The sequence below is a fragment of the Pseudophryne corroboree genome, chromosome 2 (assembly GCF_028390025.1).
Source record: "Pseudophryne corroboree isolate aPseCor3 chromosome 2, aPseCor3.hap2, whole genome shotgun sequence".
Lineage (NCBI taxonomy): Eukaryota > Metazoa > Chordata > Amphibia > Anura > Myobatrachidae > Pseudophryne > Pseudophryne corroboree.
Window position 1 is genome coordinate 593155075 of NC_086445.1, and position 19525 is coordinate 593174599.

At 43.2% G+C, this 19525-nt stretch overlaps 1 long non-coding RNA gene and 1 pseudogene across 1 annotated transcript in view; one reads left to right on the plus strand and one right to left on the minus strand.

Annotated features, from left to right (window-relative positions):
• LOC135038085 (uncharacterized) overlaps window positions 1–5076 on the minus strand; it is a 123336-nt gene extending 118260 nt beyond the window's left edge. The window contains exon 1 of the long non-coding RNA XR_010232511.1: window positions 4817–5076. This is a non-coding gene — a long non-coding RNA (uncharacterized LOC135038085). The remainder of the gene's footprint in view (window positions 1–4816) is intronic.
• Window positions 5077–9406: 4330 nt separating this feature from the next.
• LOC135051000 (spindlin-Z-like) lies at window positions 9407–10321 on the plus strand (annotated as a pseudogene).
• The last annotated feature ends 9204 nt before the right edge of the window (window positions 10322–19525 follow it).

Genomic DNA, 19525 nt, shown 5'->3' on the forward strand with positions numbered 1-19525 from the left:
ATACATAAATGCCCCCACAGTGCAAGATTCATAAATGCCCCCACAGTGCAGATATGACCCCACAGCGACAGATATGCCCCCACACTGTGCCAGTGCCCCCACAGTGCAGATATGCCCCCACACAGTGCCAGTGCCCCCACAGTGCAGATATGCCCCCACACAGTGCCAGTGCCCCCACAGTGCAGATATGCCCCCACACAGTGCCAATGCCCCCACATAGTGCCAATGCCCCCACAGTGCAAGATTCATAAATGCCCCCACAGTGCAGATATGACCCCACAGCGACAGATATGCCCCCACACTGTGCCAGTGCCCCCACAGTGCAGATATGCCCCCACACAGTGCCAGTGCCCCCACAGTGCAGATATGCCCCCACACAGTGCCAATGCCCCCACATAGTGCCAGTGCCCCCACACACAGTGCCAGTGCCCGGCCCCGACGATCCCAACATACCTGCGGCGACGCTGGGAGGGGACGTGCTGCTGTTGAGCCTGAGGGCCACCGACTGTTCCCGGCTGCTTGGTGCGCGCTGCGCGGCGTCTGACGTCAGACGCCGGCGCCGCGCAGCGCACAGTTTTGAAAGGCCGGGGACGGTGGGGAGAGCTGCCAGCAGTGTACAGGGCCGGCTCCAGGTAAGACTATGGCGGCGCCAGCGCGCGGCGCCCATTAAGGGTGGCGCCCCGCGCGGCCGCTCTAGTCGAACGTGCCTAGAGCCGGCCCTGGTTGGGACATATACTATTATAAAACTAAGTTTTTATTAATATAATGTATCTTTGAATTACAGCATCTTGAAAGAAACAGCAAATGTGTTTCTGACCCAGTTTAGCAGGGCAAAGTGCCTTTTAAAAACAGGTAACTACATTACCAAATGCTAGAAGTCTGAAGTCAATAGAGAAGTTTGTTTTGTATTTAAAAAAGCAGAATAACATAATTTAACAAAAGGCCACATATTTTGTATATGACCAAACATGTACAAAAGCAAAAGTCAACACACTGTTCAAGAAAGAATCACAGTTGGTCAAGAAAGTATAAATGAGAAGTACATAAGCAGGCTAGGAAAATAATTGCTGCTGCCAAGTTTAAGAACAAGAAATTAAACAACCAATATACAAATCCTCGGAGAAGGAAAGGGGGAAAGAAAGAAGAAAAGGAGGTGGAGGCCAAATGGGTCTTCAACAATTGGCAGCCATAGACAATGGAGAACACACAGAGATGGTTGAACATGGACACAGAATTCTTGCCCATAGAGATCAAAGGTTAAAAAAATTGAGAAATCTTGTGGGAGACGCCCATGAGGTGAGGAATTATTACATATATTACATAATCACACCAAACCTGGATACATATATTAGAGTTGTTATGTAGGTGGGCAGAGATCTTCTCCCTATGTGCCAAATGGCAGGTTTTATTTAGGTGTAAGCAGGATGGGGGTTCCAATGACTAGCAAGAAAGCATCTAGCAGCATTGAGACTATGTACAGAACATGTGTCAGCGTGCTTTCAACCCTTACGGTAGACAACCAAGGAGGCCAAGGGGAAGTGGAGATTGACACCTTGAGCACTAGGCAGGTGAGCACTTTGTTCCCAGAAAAGAGCACTAAGCCAAACTCTCCCATCAGTGCCTAAATATCAGAATTCTGAAATTTCTGACATTTCACATGGAGACATGTCACACGATGACATAGTGAACATGTTGACATTCTGATCATGTCAACATGGTGCCTGTCCCATGTCAACATTATGGTGTCGACATTATGACTGTAGATATGGTAATTATTGACCTTGTGCCTTTCATTCTATGATTAACTTTATAGATGTATTTACAATTAGTTTGTGTACTAATTCACTAAGCATCTGATTCTGAGTTAGATGCTGCAGCATCTGTCTGTGCTTCTTTTGATGGTATTGTTTCTTCCACTTTATGCAAATACCACTACAAGCCCTTCTCTGGTGTAAATCCATGCGTCTGCATGTGCAATGACTAAAATGCCTACTGTCAGTGTTTTTAAACACTGAAATACCACTTTGCGCTTTCTGAGACGCATCCATCAGGCCCACCAAGGAAATATGCACCGGTTCCATGCTAGATGCAGATTCTTCATCAGAGTAGGTCTATTTTTGTGCATATGAATAGCCCAGCACATTTCTGATAGAGAGCGTCTCAATTGTAATTGCACCTCAATACGTACACACCATGGGACACATGTGCTGTGCAACTTTTTAGCGACATAGGGTTCTATTTGCTAAGCAGTGATAAAAGTGGAGATGTGAGCCAGTGAAGAAGTTGCTCATGGCAACCAATCAGCATTGACGTAACATTTACAATTTGCATACTATAAAAGAATACAGAGCAGCTGATTGGTTGCCAGGGACAGCTTCTCCACTGGCTCACTTCTCCACTTTTATCACTGCTTAGTACATGTCCCCCTTAGTGGTCTATTTACTAAGCCTTGAAAAGTGATAAAGTGAAGAGAGATAAAGTACCAACCAATCAGCTCCTGTCATTTTCCAAACACAGTCTGCAACAAGGCAGTTAAGAGCTGATTGGCTGGTATTTTATCTCGCTCCACTTTTCTCACTCTTCAAGGTTTCATAAATAGACTCCTGAGACGAGTGTCAATTCATCAGCATTACGTGTGAGACAGTCAGGCCACAAGCATTATAAATGCACTAACAGATTGTTTTTGTAGCTTTGGTACATACTCAAAAAAATTACCCTTATCCTAGTTTACTGCTAAGACATGGTAGTTTTGAAAGGATCCTTTTAAGGAAAGTGCTATACATGTTTATATAGAGTTACATTTGTCCCATTGATTTCTGTACTCCACTGTTTATTCACAGGAGCAAAGCTCGGTTTGGACGCTGAAGGAGGCCTGATATACAGTACGTGTATGAGATTCTACCTGGTCAGTTACAATACAATACGGCAGATTCCTTTCTCAATACTCAGCATTGTTTCCCAGTAAGGATTGTGCATGCCTGTCACATTCAATAGTGAAAAGGTCATTGGTGACGCTATAGAATTGTCACCGAATCTGAGCTGGCACAGGATTTTGAACAAATGAGACTGAAAGATACGAATATGGATAGAGTTCTCATGTTGACATTAACCCTATCCAGAAAGTATAAATGTTAGAATGGATACAATTTCAGATTAAATTGTTTACAGAAGAGAAATACTGTATCTATTAATACTTAACAGCATTCATGTTCACTGGGGTGTAGGGGGAAGGGGGATTAGATTTCCTCTCAAATAAATAGATACAAATAGTAAAACTTCTATAAAAAAACAAAAACAAAATAGATACCAGTTCTTATTTCAAAATAAAATAAGGAAAAATATAGATTTGCTTCTCAAGTTATATAAAACAAAAAAGATTAACCAATAACTGGAAACAAGTTTATGTTTAATTTACACTGCTTTATTTTCTAGATCAGGAAAATCCATGCAGCTAGAAAATGCGCAATGGCATTATACCTACAGCTATTCCAAGTGTCCGTTTCACCTCTGTTCCAGCCGCAGGCATTGCATTGCCGGTTCGGGAAATCTGGAATTGTCAGATGGGGTGGAGGCACTGTTGAAACATAGTCCCGCATCAAATCAACTGTACTTTGATTTGCTGCTGGACTGCCACTCTCCTACCAGTGAAGTGGTTGAAGCAGGTAGCTGAGAATGCGATTTTCAGTGAATTGACTCTTTTTTGCTCCATTCCCATTGCTCAATGGCGTAAATCAATTACATGATTTGGGATCCAGGAGGAGAGATCTAAAACGAGATCAATTATGTGTGCACAGTTGTCGGAGAAACAGAAGTGGGGGTTGGGGAGGGTAGACAAGTGTTGAGTTAAATAGATCCTTAAAAATATTTATGATCTGTAATGCACAGCAATGATCAACAGTTCGGTGAATGTTTTGGTGTATTGCACTCTAAACAGTTTATAAAGAGTGAATGTCGAATTTTATATTCAGGGCTTGATTATGTGTTCCATATGTCCTAGGCCAGTGGTGCTCAACCTCAACCATCAGCTTTTCCTAACAGGTCATGTTTTGAGGATTACTGTCTATGGAAGAAGGTAAAATAATGAGTGACCCAGCAAATAGATTAACTCCAGAGGCAAACACAGTATTTGTAGAGGGAGGTTTCCAAGTGCTAGCTCCTATACAATACCAGGTATCATTCTAACCAGCCAACTAGTTGGATAGTTGGATATATATATATATATATATATCACCACCAAATGAATCAGAGGGCACTTAATTGCTTTCTAATAGTCCAGCAATCCATACAGATAGTCAATATGTCTCAGTAGAATTTTTTTTTTAATAAGAATATGCTGAATTCAACATTGATAGATCAGCAAACCCTTTTTCACATACACATAATATTGAACATAATTATATGTCAGCAGATAGTAACAGCGGGGTATTGCTCTTCACAACTCTCTCTCTCTCTCTCTCTCTCTCTCTATATATATATATATATATATATGTATGTATGTATGTATGTATATATATATAATATTTAGTTGTAAAGCCAACTTATGTAGTCAGGAAAAGATAAAAATACCATAACTGTTCATACACAGTACAACTAGTATGAGATAGAGCTAAGCTATCTAAGCACATACTCCCACAACATGTTAAACGTCTATCTCTTCTTGCTAGCAGCTGCTCTCTAGTCTGCCTGGTGCACTGATTTAGCACACAGATACACAAATACTGCAGACCTGAGTTTTTGTTTAAGGCTAAGACTTATTGCCAACAACATATTTCATTTAGTATCACTTTGATACTTACAATTATGTCTTATCACTTACCTGTCCAGTGTGGTTCAGTGGTGTCTCCATTCTCCATTACATCCTATGGTGTGCTACTGGCAGCCTAGCACTGATGGTGATAGGTTACTCACTAATGTACACATGTGATTTCTGTCTGAGAGTGGACCTGGCGGTAGTAGGGGGGCTGCTGCTACCCTTGCCTGCCCAGAGAGGAGGAGAGTAGACTGTCAGCCCATCAGCTGGGTACTGGCACCTGCGCAATCAAACCGACAGGTGCTGGGATCGGTGCATGCGCACCAGCGGTTACCAAACTGCATATGCATTACCATGGCTTCTATGGACTGCATCAGTTGCAGCCCATAGAAGCCGGATAGGGCTGGCAAGGCAGGGAATGGCTTACTACAGGAAGCCAGCTCTCTGCTAATCACAGCCCATACTGGCAGTCCCAGAGTGAGGAAACACTTTCCAATGGGACTGCCAGTAGTGTCTGTAACTGACAGCTAGAACTTCCAATAGGAACATCTGTCTTCACTGACACTGAGCTGGATGGTGGATTTTACTGGGGGGGGGGGGGGGGGGGGGGGGGGGCTGCAGGAATCCGCCACTGGGTGAGTGGATAAAGGTGCTAAGTTAGGCTTTGAACAAATTGAGATGTTTACATAAATTATTAGAACTATTATGAGAATTGGACATAGTACTTTTAGCCACAAAATATATCGGTAAATAGACTACCAACATTTAAAATAGCATTGTTAATTTGATCCCTAGGTCATAACACACCTTCACCTTCAAAATATTTTTCTGAAAATTGCTACACAACACCTTAATCCACTTGCCTCTTCAATTATTTCTTTCCCAGGCACGCTGTCGGAGCCTCCCACCAAGGGCGTAACTACCATACAGTACAGTAGGTGCAGGGAGTGCAGCTGCTTTGGGGCCCAGAGCGGAGAGGGTGCCATTTTTCCTGTTATATTTACATATGCTATGTACATTTTTCCCCATTGGGTGGTACATACTGTAGGGGCCCTTAAAAAACTTTTTTACCTCAGACCTGCTCCATCTCTCTCTCTCTCTCTCTCTCTCACACACACACACACACACACACACACACACACACACACACACACACACACACACACACACACACACTCTCTCTCTCTCTCTCTCTCTCTCTCCTCTCTCTATATTGTAATGTGGTATGAAATTAATTAGAAGGCATTATAATATTACATAATATGAACTGGGTGGAGGTACTATAGTGTGGCATAATATCATACCTCCCAACAGCTAGTCCCTGTGAATCATGACTGTTCCTTGGGGAAATGAGATGTGGCTTTGTGGGAATGCCGCAATTGTGAGCCACTTCCCTGTTTTTGCCACTATGGGGGCATGGCCAGCACTCTGTGAGCTTCTGCCCATGCCCCCAGCCGCTCTCTCATGGTGAATAGATGCAGGGCACATGCGCACTGCATCTATTGGAGCGAGTGAGAGAGGGTCTCCCAACTGCAGGTCCTATGCCATTAAGCTCTAATTTATGTGTCATTATAATCATTTATACATGTTTCCGTAGATCGTATGCACATTTGTCTAAAGCTTCAATGAATTATATTATTGGATATTTTTTTAAATGTCTTGATTATATCATTATTCACATGTAATATCAGACAATATACACCTATTTGGATGGCAATCACTATAACATTTCCAGAATTATCATAATCATTAATGTTTAAATGTCCCCAGTATGTAATTTCACTAGCTTACAGGGTGACATACCTCATGTTAGCCAAAGGTTTAGAGTTATATATCTCATACAGGAAGACCAGCCAAATAGCTGTCTGTACATTGCAAATTCTTCAATTACCCTCACTGTAGAAGAAAGATGAGGTAATGTAAATTGTAATTTATGCACCTTCAGTGACCAAACATTGCTGTCAAGAGGGCATTATGGGGTTGATGTATCAAGCAGTGAAAAGAGTGGCAATGTGGACCAGTGGAGAAGTTGCCAATAGGGGACGCAGTCAGTATACCTGCTGTTGGGATCCCGGCGTTCAGGAGACCAACGCTGGAATCCCGACAGGTGATGAAATACCGACGCCCAGAATCCCGACACTCGCATGGTATTCCCACTCGGTTGGTGGTTCCATGCCATCAACTTAGTGAGAATAGAACCCGCGAGGGGACTCTCTGCCTCACAGCCAGGATTCTGGCAGACGGGATGCTACTGTCGTTGTAGTGACAGCTGGCATCCCGTCTGCTGGGATATCATATGTATCCAGTCCATAGTATCTAATTAGCTTTGACTCAGCATTTATCAAATGCATTCTATAAAATTATATAAGATGATTTTGTTGCTATGGATACATTTTCCACTGGTCCACCTCTACACTTTTTTCACTCCTTGATACATGAACATCTATGTTACACATATGGTGGTCTGCTAAACAATATGCATGTCTTTGTACTGGGTCTACTGTATATAGATATCTATCATAACTTAAACCAGGTGTAGGCAATGTTTGGCACTACAGCTGCTGTGGAACTACACATCCCAGTTTGCCTTTCTACAGACTAGGATGCCCTAACAGCAAAACTATGGCAGGGCATACTGGGATGAGTAGTTCCACAACAGCTGAAGTGCCACACACTGCTTACCCTTTGCCAAGACTAAACTCACAAAATGTCCAGGGTGGCCCTTTCCCTACCTCTCCTGCACAATGATTAAACGTTCTTCCTATATCTTCTTAATGGTCAAAGAGCCATTGCCACATCTTGGTAATCATCTACAGTTAATACACAATTACAGCAGATAAACGTAACTGGATAATGATTAATCAGAATATGTCAAGCATTAGGAAGTTCTTCCTAGTTGCCCAGAGGCAAGTTGGAGTTTGGTGCCCCCCTTTAAAAAAAAAAATTGGAATACAAATATGGTGTGTATGAATGTGTGTGTATGTGTGTGTGTGTGTAATATTAATTATTAATTCATAATTTTTCGGGTTTTGTGTTTTGGTTTTGGATTCGGTTCCGCGGCCGTGTTTTGGATTCGGACGCATTTTGGCAAAACCTCCCTGAGAATTTTTTGTCGGATTCGGGTGTGTTTTGGATTCGGGTGTTTTTTTTTTCAAAACCCCCCCAAAAACTGCTTTTGATCCTATAGTTTTATTAAACCCAATAACCACAATTTCCACTCATTTCCAGTCTATTCTGAACACCTCACACCTCACAATACTATTTTTAGTCCTAAAATTTGCACCAAGGTCGCTGGATGACTAAGCTAAGCGACCCAAGAGGGTGGCACAAACACCTGGCCCATCTAGCAGTGGCACTGCAGTGTCAGAGAGGATGGCACTTAAAAAATTGGCCCCAAACAGCACATGATGCAAAGAAAAGAGAAAAAGAGGTGCACTGTGGTTGCTGGACGGCTAAGCTAACCGACACAAACACCTCAATATCACAGGAATTATTTGTTCTAATCAATGGTATTATTGGTCCAAATCACTGGAAGAAAATGACAAAATCACTGGAATTATTTGTTCTAATCAATGGTATTATTGGTCCAAATCACTGGAAGAAAATGACAAAATCACTGGAATTATTTGGCAAGATCACTGTAATTAATAATTATAAATCACTGATATTAATTGTTAAAATCTCGCTATCGCCTTCCTAGTGAAGTGGAATCTAGATGGGATTTTGTACCGGGGACACAATAACTTCATCAATTGTCTAAATCCCACTGCACTAATGGCGGAAAACGGGCACACGTCTAACAGCGCACTGATTATACTGAGAACTGATTATACTGATCACTGATGATACTACGGAGAACTGACACTGAGCAGCGAGAACAGCACTGGACTATTGTACTGTAGTATACTGGTCACCACAATGCAGCACTGACACTGAGCACAGATATTAAGCACTGATCATGATACTAGAAGTGACACAGAGCTGCAAGATAGAGCAATGGCCTACTGTACTGTACTACTATATACTGGTGGTCACCACAATGCAGCACACTGAGCACAGATATTACCAGGTGTTTCTCACACATAGCTCAGTACAGATTACAGGATGTATAATCACCAGGTGTATAACACACGTCGCACAGTACAGTATACAGTATGCAGCTCTGGAGGGATCAGTATTTGTCAGGAAGGCGAGGCCTGGTCCTGGCAGCAGAGTGACAGGCGGCCGTATAGTAGCAGCCAGCTCCAAATCTGGCAGTGTGTGGAGAGGGAGGGGGTGAGGGAAGGGAACGAGCACTGGAGTGTCTGAGCGGAGGGCTTGGAAGTTCAGGGGGAGTGAGGCGGGAGCTGCTCTTCCATAGCAGCGCACAGTGGTGGTGACGGAGTCTGACAAAGGAGAGAGGAGGAGGATTGGGGCAACTGGCCGCAGGGGAGCACTGTGCCACAGCCATCACCTGCACGGGGAGTGGAGGGAAACACATCCTATCTGCCCCAGATAAGTGACTTCTGATCAGAGCAATTGAGGGTCGGAGTTTTTCTGAAAGGTGGAAAGAAAGGGGTTCTTTTTCATGTAGACTGGAAGGACTACAACAAACTTGGAGTGACTACACTTTTCACCCTAGTTCGGCAGCCATGCTGCCCTTTAATACACAGATGAATGAAGACTCCATTTGGAAAGGCGGCCGCTCAGCGATCAAGAGCTGATGCAGCACATGCAGGTGTTTCTGCAAATATAGTTTGAAGAAAAGAACATCTCATAGGAAACATCGAAACAATATGGGACCAAGTAAACCAATCTCCCAGCCAAGGCGAAATATTGTAGGCTGTAGAATACAGCATGGGTGGAAAGAGGGCAGTGGGCCAATAACCCAGTGGAAATGAATAGTTCTGGATCAAGTACCAGTGAATCCCTCCCTCTATCTTATAAAGTATGATGGATTTGATTGTGTCTATGGACTTGAGCTTCACAAGGATGAAAGGGTGTCTGCTCTTGAAGTTCTACCAGACAGAGTTGCCTCATCCCGAATCAGCGATGCCCATTTGGCTGACACAATGATTGGTAAAGCAGTGGAGCATATGTTTGAAACAGAGGATGGTTCCAAGGATGAGTGGCGAGGGATGGTATTAGCACGAGCACCTATTATGAACACATGGTTTTATTATTATATAACCTATGAAAAGGACCCAGTCTTATATATGTATCAACTTTTAGATGACTATAAAGAAGGAGATCTTCGGATCATGCCAGACTCCAATGATTCCCCTCCAGCTGAAAGAGAACCAGGGGAGGTTGTGGACAGCCTGGTGGGCAAGCAAGTGGAATATGCCAAAGAAGATGGCTCAGAAAGGACTGACATGGTTATTCATCAAGTTGAAGCTAAACCATCTGTGTACTTCATTAAGTTTGATGACGATTTCCATATTTATGTCTACGATTTGGTGAAGACATCCTAAATGGGATTCTGTACTTTTTTTTTTTTGGCAAACGTAATCTAATGTAAACATTTGTAGAAAGTCGCTGCTTTCTGATTACAGAAATGCTCAGATATTCCTGCAAATCCACAATCCCTTCCCAGAGGAAAAATATATTGAGAAACCGTTGTTTTAGAACGTTTGTTCTCTTTCTCTTACAAAGGAACAAACCACTTTCCAAGAAGACTGACGTTTTTGGGATTATGGAGACATAATGTTTTTGAATATAAATCCTAAAGCAGGTGGTGTATTAGAGCAAAAGAGTGCAAGAGACCAGCCATGCAGTTTCTGAAATATTATGACAAAATGTTACTGTATTTCATAAGCACTCATTCCTAACTCTGCTGAGTACTGTTTGGTATACTGTATCTGGCTTCCATGAGGTAGTTGTCCATTATTTCAGCTTCCATTGACCTTTTTTAAAGCGGTAGAAGTTATCGATTCTTTTTTTTTTTCCTATTTTTAATTTTCTCCTGCATAGCCCAGTAAAATGTTGCAATGTTAAGTATTGACTTGTGCGTTCTGGGGGTCCACTTCTTCACCAAACCCAGCCAAATCTCATCCTAACCCTCTATTCCACGTTCTCTATATACCCCATCTGTGTCACCCATGTCTGTCTACCCCTCCCCTTTAGATTGTAAACTCTCACGAGCAGGGCCCTCTTCCCTCATGTGCTTATCCTTTGTCTTACTTTAATAATCTTCAACTGTACCACATCCAGCAGTCTTCTGCCACCTGATACTTATTCCAGTGTCATCTGCTGATGTAACTATGTTTATTTACCCTGTACTTGTCCTATACTGTCATCAACTGTAAGTTGCTGTTTTCCTGTTTGATTATTTATTTTATGTACTCTGTAATTGGGCACTGCGGAACCCTTGTGGTGCCATATAAATAAAGGATAATAATAATATAGGGTGTATAATCCCCAGGTGTATCTCACACATCGTTCAGTACAGTATATAGGGTGTATAATCCCCAGGTGTATCTCACACATCACACAGTACAGTATATAGGGTGTATAATAATCTCCAGGTGTATCTCACACATCGCTCAGTACAGATTACAGGATGTATAATCACCAGGTGTATAACACACGTCGCACAGTACAGTATATAGGGTGTATAATCCCCAGGTGTATCTCACACATCACACAGTACAGTATATAGGGTGTATAATCCCAAGGTGTATCTCACACATCGCTCAGTACAGTATACAGGGTGTATAATCACCAGGTGTATCACAAACGTTGCACAGTACAGTATACATACTGGTCACAACAATGCAGCAGATATTGAGCACTGATCAGGATACTAGACGTGACACAGAGCTGCAAGATACAGCAATGGGCTACTGTACTGTACTATATGTATACTGCTGGTCACCAAAATGCTGCACGGTCCTACTATATACTGCTCACAATAATGCAGCACAGAGATAGTATACTTGACACAGAGCTGCAAGATACAGCAATGCAGAGGCGTCATGAGGGGGGTACGGGGGGTGCGGCCCCCACCCAGGTGTCACCCTTCAATGGGGTGACACCAAAAAGAGCTGCACCCCCGCACCCCCATCCACAGATACGTCTGCGGCTGCACCCACACTTACTCCTCCCCAGCATCGCACCCCCGCCGACTTCTTCACCCGGGCAGCGGACTCATTCGTATACACACCGCCGGCCCACCTGTACACCGCCGCTGCGCCACCGGGGCCATACTACTGCCGCAATCGATGCCGGGTGCTGTACGTCACGAGTGACGTCATATGCACGCCGGCACCGCATGCCCTGCTGGGAGGGAGAATAGGAGTAGACTTTGCTGTGCAGCGTTACCAGAGGGAGCTGTGCTGCAGGGACTAAAGTGCGCACCTCATTGCCTTCTTCTCTGGCTGGCTGTGAGCTGTTTCAGCTGAGAGAGGGTGTGTATGTTTTGAGTAAGTTAACAACATGTATTATATATATATAATATATATATATATATATATATATATATACAAACAAATATAGAAAACCACAGCACTCGCCACCCCAGAAGCGGGGTGCAGTGTCTGCACTCACCACTCATAGGGTGGGGTGCATGCAGCCCATGGCCACCTACCCAAATACATACAAAATAGAGAATTCAGCACTCACCATAGCAAGCTCACTTGTCCTCACAACATCAATAAATAAATAAATAAATGATGGGGGTTTAGTTGGTGGATTGGCCAATGCACGGAAGCCTGCATACCGATTTTCAAGGTACCCCACCTTCATGCAGGTCCTACACTATCACAAAGCCTAAAGAATTAAAACCTGGCAACTGTATCACATATAATATAACTGCAAATATGCCCACTAGGTTTAATGTATGCCTGCCACATATCTAGTGGCTTTTAAAGGCATACTAGTCACCTGACACAGCCGATAAATTACTAAGAAGCAGCTGACACAGGTTTTGAACAATTAAGATTACACAGGGGTGCATGAAAATTCCTGTGACCATGGTTAATAAGAGTTAACCAAAGATTAACCCCAAAATATACAAACAAATATAGAAAACCACAGCACTCGCCACCCCAGAAGCGGGGTGCAGTGTCTGCACTCACCACTCATAGGGTGGGGAGCATGCAGCCCATGGCCACCTACCCAAATACATACAAAATAGAGAATTCAGCACTCACCATAGCAAGCTCACTTGTCCTCACAACATCAATAAATAAATAAATAAATTATAGGGGTTTAGTTGGTGGATTGGCCAATGCACGGAAGCCTGCATACCGATTTTCAAGGTACCCCACCTTCATGCAGGTCCTACACTATCACAAAGCCTAAAGAATTAAAACCTGGCAACTGTATCACATATAATATAACTGCAAATATGCCCACTAGGTTTAATGTATGCCTGCCACATATCTGGTGGCTTTTAAAGGCATACTAGTCACCTGACACAGCCGATAAATTACTAAGAAGCAGCTGACACAGGTTTTGAACAATTAAGATTACACAGGGGTGCATGAAAAGGCCTGTGACCATGGTTAATAAGAGTTAACCAAAGATTAACTCCAAAATATACAAACAAATATAGAAAACCACAGCACTCGCCACCCCAGAAGCGGGGTGCAGTGTCTGCACTCACCACTCATAGGGTGGGGAGCATGCAGCCCATGGCCACCTACCCAAATACATACAAAATAGAGAATTCAGCACTCACCATAGCAAGCTCACTTGTCCTCACAACATCAATAAATAAATAAATAAATGATGGGGGTTTAGTTGGTGGATTGGCCAATGCACGGAAGCCTGCATACCGATTTTCAAGGTACCCCTCCTTCATGCAGGTCCTACACTATCACAAAGCCTAAAGAATTAAAACCTGGCAACTGTATCACATATAATATAACTGCAAATATGCCCACTAGGTCTTATTAACCATGGTCACAGGCCTTTTCATGCACCCCTGTGTAATCTTAATTGTTCTAAACCTGTGTCAGCTGCTTCTTAGTAATTTATCGGCTGTGTCAGGTGACTAGTATGCCTTTAAAAGCCACTAGATATGTGGCAGGCATACATTAAATCTAGTGGGCATATTTGCAGTTATGTTATATGTGATACAGTTGCCAGGTTTTAATTCTTTAGGCTTTGTGATAGTGTAGGACCTGCATGAAGGTGGGGTACCTTGAAAATCGGTATGCAGGCTTCCGTGCATTGGCCAATCCACCAACTAAACCCCCATCATTTATTTATTTATTTATTGATGTTGTGAGGACAAGTGAGCTTGCTATGGTGAGTGCTGAATTCTCTATTTTGTATGTATTTGGGTAGGTGGCCATGGGCTGCATGCACCCCACCCTATGAGTGGTGAGTGCAGACACTGCACCCCGCTTCTGGGGTGGCGAGTGCTGTGGTTTTCTATATTTGTTTGTATATTTTGGGGTTAATCTTTGGTTAACTCTTATTAACCATGGTCACAGGCCTTTTCATGCACCCCTGTGTAATCTTAATTGTTCTAAACCTGTGTCAGCTGCTTCTTAGTAATTTATCGGCTGTGTCAGGTGACTAGTATGCCTTTAAAAGCCACTAGATATGTGGCAGGCATACATTAAACCTAGTGGGCATATTTGCAGTTATATTATATGTGATACAGTTGCCAGGTTTTAATTCTTTAGGCTTTGTGATAGTGTAGGACCTGCATGAAGGTGGGGTACCTTGAAAATCGGTATGCAGGCTTCCGTGCATTTGGCCAATCCACCAACTAAACCCCCATCATTTATTTATTTATTTATTGATGTTGTGAGGACAAGTGAGCTTGCTATGGTGAGTGCTGAATTCTCTATTTTGTATATATATATATATATATATATAGTCTGAATACCCCCGCCGCCGCATTGAGCTCTTGCCGCGCGGCCACTCCTGATTGTCTGCCGGTCCGCGAAATAGCAGCGCCGTGGTCATAGGAGCTGCATTGCCGCCGACTACAGCCTCCTCCTCCTTGTACCACCACCGCCCTCTGCCTCCTCCTATGCTACACCGGCACTGCCCTCAGTCCTTCTCTGCACCTCCGCCTCCTCCGCACCATGCCAATCACTGCCATCTCATTCACCGCCCGCAGACTACAGCATCCTCAGCACCGCCGCTGCTAAATAGGTAATCTTACCCTGCTGCCTTTCGCTCTCCCTAGTCCCTACTATGTGCCCTTGCTGTCCCTCTCTCTGTCACTCTCCCTGTCCCTGCTGTCACTTTCCCTGTCCCTCTCCCTGTCCCTATGTCCCTGCTGTCACTTTCCCTGTCCATCTGTCACTCTCCCTGTCCTTATGTCCCTGCTGTCACTCTCCCTGCCCCTGCGGTCACTTTCCCTGTCCCTCTGTCACTCTCCCGGTCCCTATGTCCCTGCTGTCACTCTCCCTGAATTTTTCTCATTCCATATGACATAATGTGAATTTCGGCTCATTCTGTGTGCTATAATGTGAATTTCAGCTCATACAGTGTGCTATAATGTGAATTTTGGCTCATTTTGTGTGTTATAGTGTGAAAACTAGTACAAAAACATAACTAAGGGTTCCGTGTGTTGTGATATTGAAGGGTGTCCATGGGGGGTGACACAATGAGTTACCACACCGGGTGACACCAACCCTAGTGACACCTCTGCAGCAATGGCCTACTGTACTGTACTATATGTATACTGCTGGTCACCAAAATGCTGCACTGTTCTACTATATACTGCTCACAATAATGCAGCACAGAGATAGTATACTTGACACAGAGCTGCAAGATACAGCAATGGCCTACTGTACTGTACTATATGTATACTGCTGGTCAACAAAATGCTGCATTGTCCTACTATTTACTGCTCAAAATAATGCAGCACAGAGATAGTATACTTGACACAGAGCTGCAAGATACAGCAATGGCCTACTGTACTGTACTATATGTATACTGCTGGTCACCAAAATGCTGCACTGTCCTACTATATACTGCTCACAATAATGCAGCACAGAGATAGTATACGTGACACAGAGCTGCAAGATACAGCAATGGCCTACTGTACTGTACTATATGTATACTGCTGGTCACCAAAATGCTGCACTGTCCTACTATATACTGCTCACAATAATGCAGCACAGAGATAGTATACTTGACACAGAGCTGCAAGATACAGCAATGGCCTACTGTACTGTACCCCAGTCCCCACAATGCAGCACACTGAGCACAGATATTTGCAGCACACTGAGCACAGATATGGAGCGTTTTCAGGCAGAGAACGTAGATATTTTCAGCACACTGAGCACAGATATTTGCAGCACACTGAGCACAGATATTTGCAGCACACTGAGCACAGATTACGGAGCGGCTTTTTATATAGAATACGACTCTTGCGAGAATCCGACAGCGGGATGATGACGTTCGGGCGCATTCGGGTTACCCGAGCAAGGGGAAGAGGACAGTGTCAAGAAGGTGATTAAATATTAGAGAGGCACACGCAATCAGGAACAACACACAGGCTTTCACCTCCAGTTCTATCTTGGTGTGGGACATAAAGGACTTTAACCAAGCAAATGTATAATTACCACATTACTGGACAAGCTGAAAAACAAGTGGCAAAGCTTCCAAATTTGTACCCCCTTCTCCATTTTCAGGGATTACGATAATCTCGGATTTAATGCTAGGATGCAAATAAACTGGTTTATACCACAGGATCTAGAATGGATATTTCCCCCTCCACGGAGTCTGGAGACTTATTTTGTGAAAATCTTTTTTTTCCATTTTTTAATTGCATTTTTATTTACATATTTTGTGGAAGATACCTTATTTTCATTTTTCACAGCTCCCAGTTACACGCATGTGAGTATACCTGTGTGTCTTGCAGCCCCTTAGATGTTGTAACAGCCCCTTGTGAGCCCCCACAGCAGCCCTGCATTGGGTAAATTGAGTCCAGGTGGGTTCGGTACAGTACTAAGCAGGACTGTGCTGTGAATTTTTTGTTATTCATCCCTGCCCTAGTGGAGCTTACCACTCTACAGTCCAAACTTATTTCATACTACAAGTAGGACTGTGAGAGGAAGCAATGCTAACCTCTGTGCCACCAGCATGCCTCAGCCTATCAAGCCAGACAGCTTCCTGGCTGTAAGCCACCATGAGACTCCATACTACGCCCTTATTCAGTAACTGTTTGTGCCTCACAGGAGCTCCTGGCCCATCTAGTGCTGCAGTGCAATGGAAAGCTGAGATTTCATTTTGCAATGCAAGATCAGTTCTAACACCGCAAAGTCTTGCAATAACCCTACGCAGCCCTTACATTGTACAATTATTAAGGAGAAAACATTTACAAAATAAAGGAAAAGAACCCTGTACAACAACTGCGCATTTTGTAAATAATCTCAAATAATCCCAAAATGTGGAACATTAATAAATTAAAATTAGGGTTGACTAATTGGAGCCATTAATTTGAGTCACTAATATGAAATAATTGAGAAGAACCTCTCTCTAATGCTGGTTACACAGTGCACACTAGAAGATATATCTACTAGAGATGAGCAGGTTCAGACAGACCACCCCTGGAATTATATGGCAGACATATAGACATAGGTGTCTTTGGAAAATCTAGTTTTCTCCGGCAGATGCCAGAGAAAATGAAGTAGGAGATGTTGCCATGTCACGATCCGCTGGATTATGATTCTGTCTCTTCTGACTGACTTTGGCCACAAATGTAGTCTCTCTCCATTTTGTACTCAGAGTTGTATGTTTATTGGAAAGCACTTTGTCAAACTTGGAATTTCCATTTCCACCTTTTGCGGCTATATGTTTTCACAAATCTGGTTGTGCTGTTGACTTGTTTCATATTCTGCTCTAGGCTTTAGTTTAAACCTAGGATCAAGTACAACAGCACCCCTGGGATTATATGGCAGTGCCTCTGGACTTATACAGCAGATAGGCAACACCCCTGGACTTATACAGCATATGCAGCACCCCTGGAGAATTACACAGCACAGCAGACAGGCAGCAGCGCCCCTGGACTTAAACGGCAGTGCAGGAGCACCCCTGGACTGATAGGGCAGAGGGACAGCACCTCATTACCGGTGTTAAACTTACACATCTAGTATTGTAAATCAATCTACAGTGAGTGGTATCTGATGGCTGCTCACCTGGAGTGGTGGCTGGCTGCTAGAACAAGGAGTCAATATCAAACAGAAAACAGTGGGAGCGCTATCATATAATACATTTTAATATCCAAATAAGTATCTAATTTGCATATAAAGTTATACTCAAAAAATAATTACAATCTTTGTGCAGTAAATATCTTACATAGATAACAAAATAAATAAATAAAAAAAGCACACAATGAGTCAAACAGGAAATGGAAAGATGTAAAAAATAAAAAGACAATATAAAATGCAGTAGGGGTTTAAAAATTTGTTAGTATTGAACATGCAGGGTCATTATTCATTGATATTTTTTTTTCTTCATAAAACTAGTACAGAAATCCTTTTTTTTTTTTTTTAGATACACATGATTTCCTAAATCATTTAGGTGGCCATGAATCTGTATATGATGAATACTTTTTGGCGACACTGGATCTTTCTAGCTTGTATACTAGCATTTCCCATAACAAGTGTAAGAAAGCTGTGAGATGCTCCATCTTTTCTTGTCCTCTGCATAAAATTCCCTAAGATGACCATTTGATGCTTCTGAGACACTATTCTACACGAAAAACAATAATTTATTTGATGGGGTCCATTCTGGTCCAAGGAATGCCAATCTATTTATGCTTCAATATGGGAACATTAATGCAGTATTTTGGAAGATCTGTTTTCTTTTTCTAAATTGATTTTTATTTATGTACCGCTACATTCTCAACTTGTTCAGGCTGTGGATTGGCAGTGAGGAGCATTTCCTGGCATACTTTACAAATAACATTGTTTAAACACTATGATTAAATGTACCCTCAGTTATAAATTATTTACTGTATCATTCAGTTTTTATCTCACAATCACACGGTGTGTCAGCTGTTTCCTACCACTTACTGCAGGAAAATCACTTATGGCTAAAAATTTTCACCTAATGCCCTCAAAAAAAGGTTTACGCTTCTCCCAGTTACTAAGGATGTTGACACTTTCCCAGCATTAACAAAAATGGCAACTTGTTTCCTGGAGGGTGCTTATGATTCCAAGGAGCAGTGCCGTAACCAGACATTTTAGCGCTGTGTGCAAGAAACGGCATTGGCGCCCCCCCTTAACGTAAACCGTCGGCAGTGCGCGGTGTAGGTGCGTGCAAAACATATAGGGGCGTGGCTTCACGGGAAAGGGGTGTGGCCACACAATAACACCAATATATACAATGGTGCACAGTAGTCTCCATTATTCAAATTACGCCGCACAGTAGCGCTACTACACCAGGTACTGCCCCTTTCTCTATCGTCCTAGTGGATGCTGGGGTTCCTGAAAGGACCATGGGGAATAGCGGCTCCGCAGGAGACAGGGCACAAAAGTAAAGCTTTCCGATCAGGTGGTGTGCACTGGCTCCTCCCCCTATGACCCTCCTCCAAGCCAGTTAGATTTTTGTTCCCGGCCGAGAAGGGTGCAATCTAGGTGGCTCTCCTAAAGAGCTGCTTAGAAAAGTTTAGCTTAGGTTTTTTATTTTACAGTGAGTCCTGCTGGCAACAGGATCACTGCAACGAGGGACTTAGGGGAGAAGAAGTGAACTCACCTGCGTGCAGGATGGATTGGCTTCTTGGCTACTGGACATCAGCTCCAGAGGGACGATCACAGGTACAGCCTGGATGGTCACCGGAGCCTTGCCGCCGGCCCCCTTGCAGATGCTGAAGTAAGA